General features: G+C 34.1%; 1 pseudogene; it reads right to left on the reverse strand.

Moving 5' to 3' along the window:
- Window positions 1-9892: 9892 nt before the first annotated feature.
- LOC141695650 (uncharacterized) overlaps window positions 9893-16754 on the reverse strand; it is a 32558-nt pseudogene continuing 25696 nt past the window's right edge.

Here is a 16754-nt window from a genome sequence, read left to right on the forward strand (position 1 = left end):
TATAATCTTCGCCATGGGAAAAAATTTAGTGAGAAACTTTTAAGCAAGATCTTCCCAAGTTGTGATAGACCCTGCCGGTAGAGAGTGTAACCAGCACTTAGCTTTGTCCCTCAAAGAGAATGGGAAGAGTCGCAGCTTGATAGCATCTTCAGTCACACCATTGAACTTGAAAGTGTCGCAGATCTCGATGAAAACCCTGATGTGCATGGTGGGGTCTTTGGTAGGAAAACCCCCAAACTAAACTAAGTTATGTATCATCTGGATCGTGCTTGACTTAATCTCAAAAGTGTTAGTCGCGATGGCTGGTCTAATGATGCTAGACTGAATGTCATTAAACTTTGGCTTAAGATAGTCCATCAAAGCCTTCGGATTTTCTGCTTGATCACCATAGCTACTATAATTGGCTCTTCAATTTTATCTTCTTCTTCTACCTTCTTTTCTTCCTCGGAAACTTCCCTGCGAATTACCACAAGTTCTTCCTCGGCTTTATCCAGTGTTCTCTTACGAGTACGCGAACTCGTATGCATACACCCTCAATAGATCACCTGAAATAAAACAAGGAAACAAATAAGTAACAATGTCCAAGTCAATGAACTTTAACGACCACTGATGGAAAGCACATAAACTAGTAATTAACACTGTAGTCCCCGGCAGCGGCGCCAAAAACTTGTTAGTCGCTAAACACGCGCTAATATTACACGCAAGTATACGAGTTCGCAAGTAGTATAAGATATAAATCAAATTCAATCCCATAGAGACTGTTTTGGTTAACTATCTAAATTACGCACCTAAGCAACAATGTATGGTTATTATTCAATGCCTAGATAATAACAAAGTGAGGATGTTTATAACTAAGGATTACGCTAATAATTATAACTAAGAGAATAAAATAGACTGGATTAATATATATGACAAACATGGGATTCTAACTTCATTAAGTACTTCATTCAATAGTTTTATTATTCTCAACCTTAGAATGCATTGGTGATGACACTAATCAGATAACACGAAACTGATAAATGCCAACTTTCATTGCACGAGTACCATTCTACCATACATCCACAAAAGAGATGGAAGCTGAATAGGCACCAATTATATTGAGACCCTATATATCTATAGAATTTGACAACATAATGGTTTAAGCACAAGTTATCGATCTTGATTACATAGGGCAAGTAAGATGGGTAAAATTACCTACGAATCATGCATAACAATACATGAACCTATGCTAGCATGGCAAGTTCTAAATCCTTAAATTCACTTTCGCTTCATTAAGAATTAACACGCTGTCTTATAAGTTCGCGACGCTCATAAGATGAATAAACACAACCATAACTAGGATATCATACAATCACCACACACTAAGGCATCAAACAATTCAACTAAAGAAATCCATAAATAAATCCGCTAGAACCCCACGATAACGATTAGTCCATAATTGAACTCATCGCCAATGTGGGTTCCAATGAAAACATGATATAGCAAACGTAGTCTTTATACGAATAAATAAACCAAGTACACATAAGAATATAGGTTCAGCAAAACAAGAAACAAGCATCCAAATTATAACTCAAAACAAAGATTCACAAGAATAAACTAGATCGTCTTCGCCTTTGTTGAATAGTGCCAAAAGGTCTCTTGTTGTCTTCTCCCTCCTTGATGTCTTGAAAACTCTGGATATCTGAATATCTCCTTGAAAAATGACTTAAGTTATGTTTGTACAGCAGTCCATGCATTCCCAGGAGTCCAGAATTCGAATTGCAAAGGAATTAGGATTTTTAAATCCCAACACAGCGCGGCCGCGCGCTTCACCAGCGCGGGCGTGCTGACTTTCTGTTCCCCTGGCGTGGCCGCGCGCAATACCAGCACGGGCGCGTCTGCCTTCTGCCAAAACTTTATTTTTTCTTCTTCTTTATTCCTTGCAGCTTCGAGCCAATCTTTCAAGCTATTATTTCAACACATCCTAAACACCATATTAGCATCAAAATAATGCTAATTCACCTGATTCACAAAGTAAAGCTTGAAATGCAAAAACACTTGAAAACACGTTAAAACACAAATAACTTGAGTACAAATACACCAATTTAAAGCTTATTAGAGCATAAATAAGTGTCATAAATGCCACTTAACATGTGCCCAAATTAAAACACTACTAAAGGTTTTTAACCTTCTTGTAGTCACAACACACACAAGTGATGGCGTCCCATCCAACTCTTATCACACAGACATGTATACCTTGTGTTCCCTATAGTTAGGTTGTTCATCTCAGTCAGAATAAAAATATAAAAGGAATTCAAAACTAATTGAATAATCAAGGGTTTCTAATAAACGACTTGTTAATGCAATCCTTGGATCAAAACTGAAAAGGTTTCAAAGCTAATATTTTTGGAGAAAAATGAAATCCAGAAAACAAGATTCTGGCATAAAATAGCCAAGTGGTGTCATATCACCAATAAACCATCCACCATAAAAAGATAGGTGGAAATTTCAATATCAGAACTTGACAAAGCTATCAAGACCTGAAAAATAGGCTTCATGACAGCCTCTGGCACATTACGTAATTGAAAACGGGTGTTAACAGATACCTCTTTTTGAGAGGTGTCAAGAGAAGTTATAGAAAGAGAAGGTATTGTCAAGGTTTTAATACTTATCTTCTATTTGAACTCTTATATTGACTCGCCATCCGATTCTAGGCACTTTTTCATCTTCTAAGAATATCGATAATCTTCATTGTCGTCGAATCGTAGTAGCCCCAGAAGATTCCATAATAGAAGTTTGAAACTGCCAGGAGTTTTGTCCAGCTCAACACAACCATCTCCAACGAATGCGCATATCTTAGCTTACTCTTTAGTACTATATCCAATAGTCCAACATGAACTCGATATGAGCTCAAACGTCCTTACATAGCTATACACAATCCTACACACTCTCGTTTCTAAGTTACTATAACCTCAGCTCTGATACCAACCTGAAACGCCCCCAAATCCGGGGTCAGGGGATTTGGTCATCACGATGAAACCTCAATCCAAAATAACCTGTTGAATTAATAAACAAATGTCAGCAACTAAAATATAGCTCATGTGACCCCAAACTATACCAAGATCTTTTTAGGTTACAGTTCTAGTAACAAGAATTCCAAATTCCATAAATAACTTTTTCTCTTTCTTTTAAAACTATTTTCAACAATATACAAACTCCAAACTTAACCCGCTAGTATAACTTCAAAAAAAAGTAGACTAGGACCCACTATACAATACATAATTATAAAGTAATATAATATAAATAATTCTACATAATAATCTTACACTAGTCCGCAAACCCTGGACCAACCACCTTCCAAAAGTTTCTTCATTGCTTCTTCAAATTACGCGACTAAACAGCGCAAGCTAATCCTCACTAAAAGGTTAAATTTAAAAACAGGAAATTATGAGCGAAAGAAATGCTCAACAAGTTAAGTATGTTATATAAATGGTCTTTTTATATAAAAACCGACATCAGCAATGGAGCAAAACATTTAAATCAGAAATTGCTGAATCGGAAAAGTTTTAGTTAAGGAATCCCAGAATTGGTTCCTTATTTGTATTCAAAACGCTTTTTATATATTCTTTTGGGCGAAATGATTCAGCAATACTTTGAATCATGACGAGAATAAAACTCGTAAAACAGCGTTTACGGAAATATCATAAACAACAATAACATGAAAAAGTGATTATGTACAGAATCATAAACTTTATTTAAAACCGAACTCTTGATATTAATATTCATTTTCTTATCATATCAAATTAGATATCAATACTAACTTAGATGCTCACAACATACCATTACTAAAGTATTGAAATCAACATCAATCATATATATCAATACCACTTTTGATATTAACAACAAACTAAATGTCAACATCAAGCAAAAACTGAATCAAAATTGTATTTCACCTTTCTATTCAAAATACAAATACTTGATAAATCATTTATTATATGATTGTCAAAACAATATAATAATTTAGATTGGAATCTTTCTCTGACGGACGTACTATCATATGCTGATCAGCCCGTGTGATAGCACTGGATCATGATTCGTAGAAACATGTCCCAAAACACGAGTACTCAAATAAAGGCAATAAATCCTCCTATGGCATAGTTTGTATTATTAAATATTTCATATAATATATGGCCCTCCGTTGGACCGTCCGCCATGGTCACTTACGCATTCATCCAATCTTAAAACCTTTTATGGAAGGGGTCACAATAATCCACACCCTAAATAATTTTATTCCCCCATTCACTTGGGCAGGAATACTGGAAACCAAATCATTTTTCTCAAAATCCAAAACATTTATAAATCCGGTATTTGGATAAGTAAAAACACTTAACTATACTGAACATAGAGTAGCAGAAGAGTACTTGCATAATAACATTTTACGCAACGATATGTAACTCATTTATCTATTATAAACTAAGAATAGGAAAGTAGTACTTGCATAATCATAAGCAGTTGGATTTGAAAAACATTAAACTATTCAGGAACTAGAATAGCGTAGAAAACTTTCCTTTGGTTTTTAGCAGTTAGTCACACTCGAAGTAATGCAATTATCTCAGTCTGGCATCTCAAAACATCACCATCTTTTATTCCAACAATTCACTGATATTCTGCTCCTGCGATTGTTAGAAGCCAGATATCCAATATCATTCCATTTCATTCCTTCCAACGTCTGGTCTTGATCAACTCTAATGATCCGCATTTATAATTAAAATATACAACTTTAATCGTCTAAACAATAATTAATTGACGAACTGCGCGTCAAAACCCTATCGTTTACCCATACGATAACCCACACATAAAGGAAACAGTCAAACACAAGACTCTTGACCCATGTACGCATGTAATTCACATAGCACGTAAGCAAATAACTCACGTATCACATAATTCATATATCAAATAACTTAGATTATCAAAATATTCGACTCGATATGTTTAAAACTAAAATCGAGTCAAAATACGACTTTTCCATAAATACGCGACTCAGAATTGACTTGTAAAACAAGCGTCCTTTCGAAACAAAAGGATTTGTATCTCAAAAGTATTTTTAGCAAAAGAGGAATATTTTTCTGAGTCTAGACGCATTCGGTTCATATTAAAAAAATGAACGGTCTATTTTAAACGATTAAAATAAGAATAATTCAATTAATAATAATATTAATTAAATATTCAATACCTTTATATAATTTTTAAAAGCTCAAAAGAATTTTAGAATATTATTTGGCTCAATTACAAATATTTACACTTTATTTAACTATTTATAAATAAAATAATTGATTAAATTAATTAATCAATAATTAAATGAATAAATAATTAACCAAAACAAATTATAAATAATTAAATCAAATTATAATTTTCGAAAATAATAAAAGATAATGATTTTAAATTAAAATAGATATTTTACAAAAAAAATCAAAATAACATCTTTGTAAAATGGACTTTTCCCCGGGGTCAGAGCTCCTCAAAATCAATTTCAAACAATACAATCCAACTATACTCTAATAAAACGGGCCTGCAAGGGTTGGCTCAGTTGGTTAAAGTGGGGATAATTATCCTCTTTGTCACAGGTTCGAATCACACGGGAGGAGAATTTATGATTATGCCTCCTGAGCCAGAGTATGTCGCTTAAATGCGGTTTACCTAGGCTCACGTGGTTTGCAGGCTACTGCGTGACCCCGTAGGGTTTATCCAAGTGCGCACCCGAATGGTAGCGGCTACGGGTTACCTACGATAAAATAAAAATAAAAAATATATTAAAACGAAAATATGGCACGAACAATTTCTTCTCAAAATCTTGCAATATATATACCTATGCGTAGGTATCGAAGCGCTGATGAAAATTAAAAGTATATAAATGGGGGAGGGACAGAGACAACAGAAGGAGAGGGAGTATGTATTTTGGTAAAAGGAAAGGGGGGGTTTAACCTGGATAATGTAAATAAAACGGGGGGGTTTGGTTTTCCATGATAAGGTGGTGGCTGTGTTTATCTGATCCTTTTTTTTAAACAGAAACATGTGCAACAATTAACAGGGCACGTGTCCCTCCTTGACTTGTGTCCTCTTATGACCTGAAAACTATTTTTTTACTCGCATTCTAATACAGTAACGATACTATTTACGAGTAAAAATAAATCGAAAAATTTACAAAATACTATTAAAATTTCCAAAATATTTGAAAACTAATAAAATAAAATTTTCATAATTTTTAAAACATTTTTGAATTGTGCATCTGACCCGCATTTTTGATTTAACCAAAAAACTTGTAAGTAAAACTAACTCGAAAAAGTACCGAAATACTTCTAAAATTCTCATAATATTTAAAATCTAATAAAATAAATTTTCATAAATTACTATTTTGTCTCCCTCCCTGATCCATAGTTGTTTTGACCTTTATTTCTACAAAACTTCTTGTTGTGTCAACACTTCTGTGAGGTTCTTACTTTCTTCTTCAAATTTTTTTAAAGACACCTTATTTCTTCTACCTCTAGTGGTACTAATCACTTTTTTACACCTTGCAATTTGCCTCTTAAAACTCATATTAACCTCTTGCCCCCAATTTACCAGCATTTTTGAACATCTTTTTCACTTTTCTTGTAACGATCCTATTTGATACTTCTCTCATGTTTTTTATACAATTTTTCTGACAAATTGGCTCCCGTAATCAGGCATTCCCAAAATCTGAAATGCTTTAAATTAGAAGTCAATTCTTCTTTAACAGGCTCAATAAAAATGGGGCAATGATATGAAGTTGATACTTCAAGATTTGAGAGTTTTGCGTCCGTAAAAGTTTTCAAATCAGCTTTTTGACACTAAAGCTCTGTCTAACCTTATCTCACTCCACCTATTCGTTCCTCTAACTCTCTCCCATGTGAATGAATGTCCATTTAAGTCCAAATCTATCAGCTCACATTTTTCAATTACACTTTGAAACCCTTGCATCAACTATGTAGGATACATTCTTTCACCTCGTTTATCAGCTTGCCCTAGGACATTGTTCATATCACCTATCAAACACCACAGTAGGTTATTATCCATTTCCAGATGTCTTATAAGGTCCCAGGTTGCTCTCCTTTTGGTTCTGTTAGGCTCACCATAAAAACCCGTTATACAGAAACCACTCTAACCCTGAACATTAACAACCGCATCAATATGATTTGTACTGAAAAATCTAATATTCACCTCATGCTTATCTCTCCAGATAAGGGCCACTCCTCCACTATGTCATTGGCAATAAACTGACAACATACCCTTAAAACCTAAATGTTTTGTTACGCTTTCAATTTTTTGTTTTTTGCATAAAATTTCACACAGAAAAATTATGTTGGCCTTCTTTAGAGCACTGACTCCTTAAGAAATTGTAAATCCCATGGGGTCCCAAGCCCATGGAAATTCCAACTTAAAATACTCATAACGATTGGTGGGCTTTCGTACATCATAACCCATCACTTATCTGTTTTTTAGCTCATCGTTCGTATCTTGATCCATATTTATCAAATTATCTTCTTCAGAGTCCACACCAAGCTCAGTATTTTGGCCCGTTACATGGTCCATTTTTATTCTTCTTTTCTTATTTTCCATTATTGAGATATTCCATTTTCCCTCGTTGATAATCTTATCTCCAGTGATTGACTCATTAAATTTTTTTTTTATTTTTCGCCAACTAAATAATCCCCAATAGGAGTATCTCCATAATTTTTTCTAGCAACATTTATACCCGAGATTTCCACGCCTGATTTTTCTACAATCTCCAGTCCTCCCTGTTTGTGGCTCTAAGCACTGCTCCCTGCATCCACGTTTATCAGGAATTCATCACCTTCATTACGTAGCCAATTTTCCCCGATTAGCTTAGTTTGTCTTCTGAGAGGTGCTCTGTTGAGTGGCATTTATGACATTTTATTACGCTTCGTAAAGCTTTGAATTGGTGTATTTGTACTCAAGTTGTTGGTGTTTTAATGTGTTCTCTAGTTTTTTTGCATTTTCAGGCATTATCCAGGTAATTAGGTGAATTAGCATTGTTTTGGTGCTAATTTGGTGTTAGGGAGGTGTTGGAATAAAAGCTCTTAGAAAATCGGCTCGAATCAGCAAGGAAAAATGAAGAAGTCAGAATTTTCATCAGGAGGCCAGCGCGCCCGCGCTATGATAGCGCGCTCCCGCGCCCAAAGTCCAGAAACTCAGCGCGCCCGCGCTGGTCAAGCGCGCGGCCGGGCCAAGTCAAGAAAAGAAATCATGATTCTATTGGGCTTTTGATCCAGAAGACTTCTACTCTGCATTGGGCTGTTATATATACATAATTAAGCTCATTTTTTTATGGAGAGACATACGAGAGCACAGTAAGAAGGCGTAAGAAGACCGTTTTAGCACAATTCAACCAAGGCGAAGAAGATCTAGTTTTAATTTGTGATTCTTTGTTTAAGTTGTAACGTTGGATGCTAGTTTTCTTATTCTTGAACCTATACTCTTATTTTGTACTTTGTTTATTATTCGTTTATAAAGACTACATTAATTATACCATGCTTTCATCAAACCCCACATTGATGATAAGTCCGATCATGGGCTAATCGTTATCGTGGGGTTCTAACGGATTTATTTATGGATTTTTTAGTTGATTTGTTTCGATGCCTTAGTGTGTGGTGATTGTACGATGTCCTAGTATTGGTTGTGCTTATTCATCTTATGAGTGTCGCGAACTTATAAGATAGTGTGTTAATTCTTAATGAAGCGAAAGTGAATTTAAAGGTTTATAACTTGCAATGTTAGCATAGGTTCATTTGTTATTGTTATGCATGATTCGTAGGTAATTTCAACCATCTTACTTGCCCTATGTAATCATGATAGATAACTTGTGCATTAAACCGTTATGTTGTCAAATTCTATAGACATATAGGGTCTCAATATAATTGGTGTCTATTCAGCTTCTATCTCTTTTGTGGATGTCTGGTAGTATGGTCTTCGTGCAATGAAAGTTGGGGTTTATCAGTTTCGTGTTATCTGATTAGTGTCATCACCATTACATGCTAAGGTTAAGAGAGAAAAGGATATTGAATGAAGTATTTAATGAAGTTAGAATCCCATGTTTGTCATATATATTAGTTCAACCATTCTTATTTTCTTAGTTATAATTGTTAGCTTATGTTAGTTAAAAACAATCCTAATTTATTAATCGTCTTAGCATTGGATAATAACCATATCATTGTTGCATGGGTGCATATTCTTAAATTAACCAAAGAGTCTCTGTGGAAACGAATTTGATTTATATCTTATACTACTTGCAAACGCGTATACTTGCGTGTATTATTAGCGCGTGTTTAGCGACTAACATGCTCTCATCCAAGCACCATAGGGTTTAACTCTTTCAATTTCATGCTTTTCAGATAGATGACTGCAAAACTTGTCCGAGTGACCTAGAATTTCACAGTTGAAGCAGAAATTTGGGACATTTTTATATTAAAACATTATCTAGATCCATTCATTTCCTGACATCCTTATTTTCATACGTCTTTTGATATGTTTGGTAAGATCAATTATTACTCAAAATCTCAGGTATTCTCTCCACACCCCTTTGAAATTACTTGGGCAAGAAATTACAAATCTTCCCACTTCATTGCCTACTTCTCTGATTATCTTATCTGAATTGAAGCTTGGCTGAAGGTAATATATTTGCACCCATAGATCAATGTTATTCAGAGGAATGCATCAGGGGTTTATACCCTCCTGGCATACGCGAAATGATAAGCACTTTCTTGTTGAATGATCACGGAGTACCTTCAATTACTCGATTAAAATCAATCTCGTGATTGAATTGAAAGACAAACAAATTGACATCTAATTATCTAATATATACCCCCTTTACTGGCCTTCATAATACTGCTAAGTTCTGTTGCATTGCTTGAAAACCCAACACCCCTTCCGTAAGAAAACGGCTTTCCAGACACAATTTCACGTCTCCTGCATTTAGAGATGCCTCCTTATCATTATTATTCTCCACTTCAAACGCAATCCCTCGTTCCTCCTCTTCCTCTTCCTCCAAGATTATACTATTCATGGTTTGTGTGATGTTCTCCATGTTTGATACCGGATCAAAGAAAGTTTGTAACAAAACTTGAGAAATGCAAAAACTTTAACAATTGGACGAATCTAACACAATTAACAAATTAACAATCGACTCATGTCAATGGACAAGACTCATGTCAATTGACAAGACTATGAAATTTTATTTTTTTAACTATAGTTAGAACACAACAAAATGTGTGCAAAAAGTCAAACGTAGTACATTTTTAAAACGGATGGAGTACTTAAAATAAATTTTGGAGATGATTTTGAGATAAAAACATAAAATATTCTTTTTTATTTATATTTAGAAATAAAATAGGCTCCGTGTTTGTTAAATTTTAATTATATTTATAAATATTGGACATTTTTTATCAGCAAGTTGTTTTGCTATTAAAAAACTGTACTATGAAATATTTTTAGCTTAAACACTGTGGGTATATCAGTTTATCTATTTTGCTATGTGTTTATACCTAATAATTATATAAACAATTTATAACACAAAGGTGAAATAGATGGAAAAATTAAGCAGTGTAAAAGAAGAAAATTTCTAGCGGGAATTAATGTGTAGAGTATGGGCTCATAATTAACAACTATAACGAATGAGTTTGAGATATCTATAATTATACTAAATCGTTTTGTTTTGAAAGAGTCATATCTTTTTTAGAGAATTCATCTAACTGAAACTATTTGAGTGACAGCCAAATTTTATTACGAACATGAGAATAAGGTTGGATATTACTCCAGTATTCTGAATAGATATCGGGAAATGGAGGCAGTGATATGCTAAAAATAGTTCAAGTAGTAATGAAAGTTTAAAATGGCTTCAGTTGAAGGCATGGACTATGAGTAGGTTTGAGCATAATCATTCTGAAACTGCTTGCGCCGTACAAACCGTACTAGCTAAACCAAAATTTCAATTTTTAATGGCTTGCTTTGGTTTCAGTTTATAATAGATGAGAACCGATATTTTTTTGTTTGGGTTTGGTTTAATGAATTGTTCGACCGAATAAATCAAATTGAACCCAAAATATATATTTTACATATATTATATATATATCATATATGGATATATAACTTATATAAAATTTTTAATTATAACATATGTAAATACTTCTTATTTTAAGTCCTGATGCTAAGAATTCTAAACTAGAACACCTTTTTTGATTCATGTCTTCTCGTATTCTCCTACCAGTCTACCCGCAAACCTCTGAAGTGTTCAATGATTATTAGATTTACACTGCGATTATGTTTATAGTTTGGGTTACATTGTTTACCTGCATGACATTAGACGTCTGGACTATCAAATCATGATCGTTTGGTAATTATTAAACAATATAATAAGGTTAAATTTGAAGTTAAATTCCATATGTTTACATTTATGCATGCAGGTACAATATTTAGAGGTGGCCAAACAAGCGGGCCGAGCGTGCCATGCCGAGTTTCCGGCGGGCTGGTTCACTAACACTGAGCTTATTAACGGCACGTGAAGATACACGGTCCGTGCCGAGCTGGGCCGAGTTGTTGAAATGGTAAATCGTGCACAGCTCGCGAATTAGGCAATTTTGCGGTTCAAGGACATCTGGCGAGCCATGCCATGCCGGGCGAGCCGAGCTGTTCGTTTTTTTCTAGTAGCACAATGCAGTAATTGTCTAGTTAATTATCTCAACAAAATCTCATATGTTTAATATATATATATATAGTAGTAGTTATTTTACTCAAACAAACAAATATCATTTCATTATTTTAAATATTTTAGTAGCTATTTAATTTCTAGCTAAAAGAAGCAGAAGAAGAACACGCAGAATGAATTCGGGAAACTAACATACATGTGTTAAAATAATTAAAATAAGAAAAAGAGGACAGTAGAGCTAAAAATTTTATTAATTAAAAAAATTACAATTGATTTGAGAGGACTCCTCTCTAAAAAATGGGACAAACCGTGTATATAATTTAAACAAAATACAAAATAAAAAATTCTAAAAATACATGGCAAATATATTATATTTTATTTATTCAAATTCTTCTTGTTCTTGTTGTTCGTTCATTAACATTTCCGATTCCGATGAAGTGTCCATGTTCATTCAAGTCTCATCTTCTCCCTCCGAGTCATCTTATTTCCTCTCTTGTTGTCTCTTTGCCGCTTGATCCCAAACCTTTTTGCAAACACATATCTTTATCACATCTGACACAAGACTTGATCTCTTCTCATCCAACACCCTTCTATCGGCACTAAAAGCGGACTCGGACGCAATTGTAGAGGCGGAAACTACTAAAATGTTCCTTGCAATTTTAGCTAAGACCATAAATTGGTTCTCATGGTTCCTCCACCCCGTTAGTATTGAAAAATCCTTATCCAACTCATAGTTATATGAAAAAACTCTCTAGTCATGCTAAATGAAGTTGTAGGTGCAGATGATGTAGTAGAAATTTTACACTTTTATTTTTTAGTTAGGATACCAATAATTGTACTATTAAACCTACTAGAATTACTAGGCTTAGGTTGTAATATCTCATATTTGCAGATATTATTATTATAATTATTTGGAATTGTTTATGTGATTTTTATGTGAATTTTTGTGAATTATATGATAATTGGAATTGATGTTTGGATGTTTATATTTGATATTATTTGAGTATTTTAATTTGTAATATGTCCAGAATAAAGTATAGATAATTATGGTATTTTTCTGGTAATTTTTGGATTATTATATGATTTTTATAATGATTTACAGATTTAATAATTATTTTCCGTATAATTACAAAACTATTTTATAAAACCGGGAATCATCCAACCTCGACCGTTTTTACGTTTTTACAACCCGAAACTCTTCCGAAAACTCCTTCCTAACCAAATCTGTAATTCCGGACATTTTCCGTATTTTAAATTTTTCAATCCGGGTTACGGTTTGACCCGTACGCGTCCCGGCGTATAATTTTCGAGACGACAATCATTTCGGTTGATTAATAAAACTCGTATTCTCGAGAGACATAATATTTTTACATTATTTTCTCATATGGTGTTTATAGTTACTTAGCGGCTAAGTAATCTATTTTCGGATCATTTTGAAGTTACTTAGCGGCTAAGTAACTAATTTATCGATCCAATACGATCCAACACGAACCAATATTCCATAAATATATATAGCCCTTTTATTATTTCATTTTATTCGTATAATCATAATCAATCTGTAAAATTTCATAATTATCGAGAGAAACAGATGAGTGTTTTTCGCGTTCTTCATAATCAAACCAAGATTTGGAGGTATTACCAAAGTCGGATTTCGACGTACAAGTAGTCAAATTGAAGCACTCGACACATAGAATCCAGTTTAATCATCCACAGTGTCCCAGATTTCATCGGTATTTTTCTATTATTTTTAAAAAAAATCGAATTATTTTGTAAAAATATAAATTTTCGTAAACGATTTGGTTTGTCGGATTCGATGATTGTATGTTATAGAGCATCTACTGCCATTCAATTTGATATATCATATGTTGAATTTCGAGTTCCATAACATGCTCAAAAGGCTGTTTGATTTTCAGATTAAGTTCTTGAATGTTCTTCGTGTTCTTCGTGTTCATGAGAATCAAATTGAAATTTGGAGGCGTTATCGGACTCCGTTTGAAACGCTCTTGTAACCAAATCGAAGCTCTCATCACCACCCTTCCAAAACACTCATCAAATTTGGTGTGAAACCAACTTCAAAATTTGAGTTATTTTTCATAATTTGAATAAATTCTTTAATTTTCCGGAAAATCCAAAACTTTATGATTCCTGTGTGATATGTCCCGCGAGTGGGTTCGATAAGCTAGAGGGGGGGTTTAATAGCTTATCACCTTAAAAATTTAAGAGTTTGGCTTTTAAAAATTTATTTTCTCCTCTTTAATGTTAACTACTTGTAAACAAGTTAATTAAGTGCGAAAAATAAAGATACGAAAAGAAGATGCAAGACACGGTCGATTTATCCTGGTTCGCGATGGCCAACTCAACAATCGGAGTCCACTCACCCCTAATCCAGTCCCCGAGCTCCTTCCCGAACTCGAGATTTTCTCTACTATAAAAAACCTCCTCTATAGTAAGCGGAGAAACCTTTACAAACTAACCACCATTTAAATGTCTTGGAACGGTACACACAAGTAACTTTCTCAAAATAAATAGCAACCCTATTACAAGACTATCTTGGAGCGTAATAACCTAGTCACCTCCTCAAGCACTCGTAAATCCTTTTACATAGCCTTCGTCCTTTTTCTTCTTGGCGGGTCTCGGATCTAGGTCTTAGATCTCAGGTCTTTCCTTTGCCTCACGGTGCAAAGGCTACTAACTCCTCGTTAGTACGCCTAAGACTTGGGTCTTAGCACAAGGATCACCCCACTTCACTTCACCTCACTGCAAAGAAAAGAAGACAAGTTACAAGCATACAAGCAAATAAGCAATAAATATATGACGAGAAAATATATAAATCGATGCTATTACGCGTTAAACTATTCAGCTTTCGCCACGCTAATACGCGTTACACTAGTGCGGAAAGTATATAAAAGATTGTCGGGATATGTCACGCAAGGGACAAATCACACAAACAATATGCAAGACAAGCAAATAAATATGAATGCAAGTGTGTGTTCTATTCGGCCAAGGATGAACACGAAACACGTAAGGGCTGAATGAACAATTTATAGGCTCGTTCTTTAAGTCCTTTTAAGATATAGAATGAAAGGGTCAAGGACTTAAGAATACAATTCTATACCTTTCTAAATGCACTTGGTAAATAGATCGAAACTATCAAAATGCAACCAATGTTCATAGCAAAACTATTCGACCAAAAATAGTGAAACCGAATGCATTTCCGTCTCATTTCTTTAAGTTCTTTCAAGAGAAAGTATGAAAGGGTCAAGAACTTAATAACACAAGACTATAGCTAGCTTAGTGCACTTGTTAAAGAAAGAAAAACAAGCAAGCAACGCAAGGCACTAGAGCTTTTGTATTCGGCCGAGTATAACAACTCGTATGGTCGAAAATTTGAACTTGCTTCTTCAAGTTCAAATGGCCTAGTTTGTTATGTTCTTTTTCAAGATAACTCATCTTGATAATCAAGATTCAAATAAAAAAATCAAGACCAAACTTAGATAAGATTTTGGTATTCAAAAACCAAGAATAAAACCACTTACGGTTTATGCTCGTTTAGGGACGTTGGTTTTAACCGAAAATCGTCTAAATGCCTTTAATCACTTCAAGCTCCTAATCTTGAGTGAAAGGACTTAAAAGTCAGTAGATCTTAGCTACTAACTCTTGGTATGTTCCTACTAAAGCTCCAAAACATACTACATGAATAAATCAAGAACAAGTGCGTTTTTATGCCAAAGTTTACGGAACTTGCACCAAAGTGTATCAAATGGTTAGATCTAGCAAGGATGGGTTCAAGAACACTCAATACACTCCAAATAAACCAATATTATGACTCTTGACCTTACAAAGGCTCAAGCCCCTCAAAATAGAGAAGACTACAAGAGATACGAGATGGTGAATCCGAAAAACACACAAAACTAGTCGCCGGAAAAGTCGCCGGAAAAATGGCCGAAGGGTGGCTTTGGATATTGACTTTTCAAGTCTCAAGTTGTCACTCAAAGGCAGCAAAATAAGGCCAAGAAAGTTCCTAAGAGAGGTGGCCAAATGGGTGTGTATTTTGGTGAGAAAGGGTGATAAAAACCAAGCCAAAATTAAGTTAAAACATGAAAGAAGGAGGGCTTAAGCTCTAGAAACTTTTTTTCAATTTAGTAGCAGAATATAGATGTTTCTAGAGTGGTTTTATCAGCATAAGATTGGTTCACCAAGGGTTTGGGGAAAGAGGAGGGTTAGGGGTCCTTTTATAAGCCAAATATTAGGGTTTTTAGCTTCAGAATAAAGCTAACACATCTTCCAAGGCAAGGAAAAGTGGGGGCTGGTCCATACAACTCATTTACAGCTTTAGAAATTAAAATTTGGAGGCCAAAAATTGGTTTGCCACGTTTTTGTATTATTTAGACAGAGCTGAAAACGTTCTGCGCGCTTACCGACGACCAAAATTGCGTATTTCACTAAAAATCGAAAAATCAATGAAATATTATGAAATTTTGGGGATCCTCTAGAAATAATATCTTAGGATCATGTTCAAAATTTCACCTTGAAATAAGTTGACCATCTATGACTTTTAAGCGACCGATAAATCAATTATGTATCGTTTTTGGGGTCCCGGAAAAAAGTCATGCTAAAATCACGGACATAATATTTGTGAAAGAAGGAAAGATAAGAAATACAAATCCCAATTTTTAAGTCTAAAATACATTTGGAATTATTGTTTAGGATTTTTATGAATGTTAAAACAACCTTCCGGAGCGCTCGGAAAATACATTTGTCTTTACCGATGAGGCAGACAAAAGTTTTGACTTCAAAACTATTCAATAATAATATTCCTTATAAAATAATGATTATGAGGTCCAAGGAATAATTATCTTTGAATTTTATATGATTTTATCCGGATAAATAATGATTTACGGGTATTTTGGAATAAAATCTGTTTTGGGTCTTTTGGAATGACTTTTGGCACTAAAAATTTGAACATAAATATTCAATAAATATATTCAATATATTTGAGAGTAAAACATTTAAGTGTGAAATGCTTTTAAATAATTTG

This window comes from Apium graveolens, chromosome 11 (genome assembly GCF_009905375.1).
Source record: "Apium graveolens cultivar Ventura chromosome 11, ASM990537v1, whole genome shotgun sequence".
NCBI classification, from domain to species: domain Eukaryota; kingdom Viridiplantae; phylum Streptophyta; class Magnoliopsida; order Apiales; family Apiaceae; genus Apium; species Apium graveolens.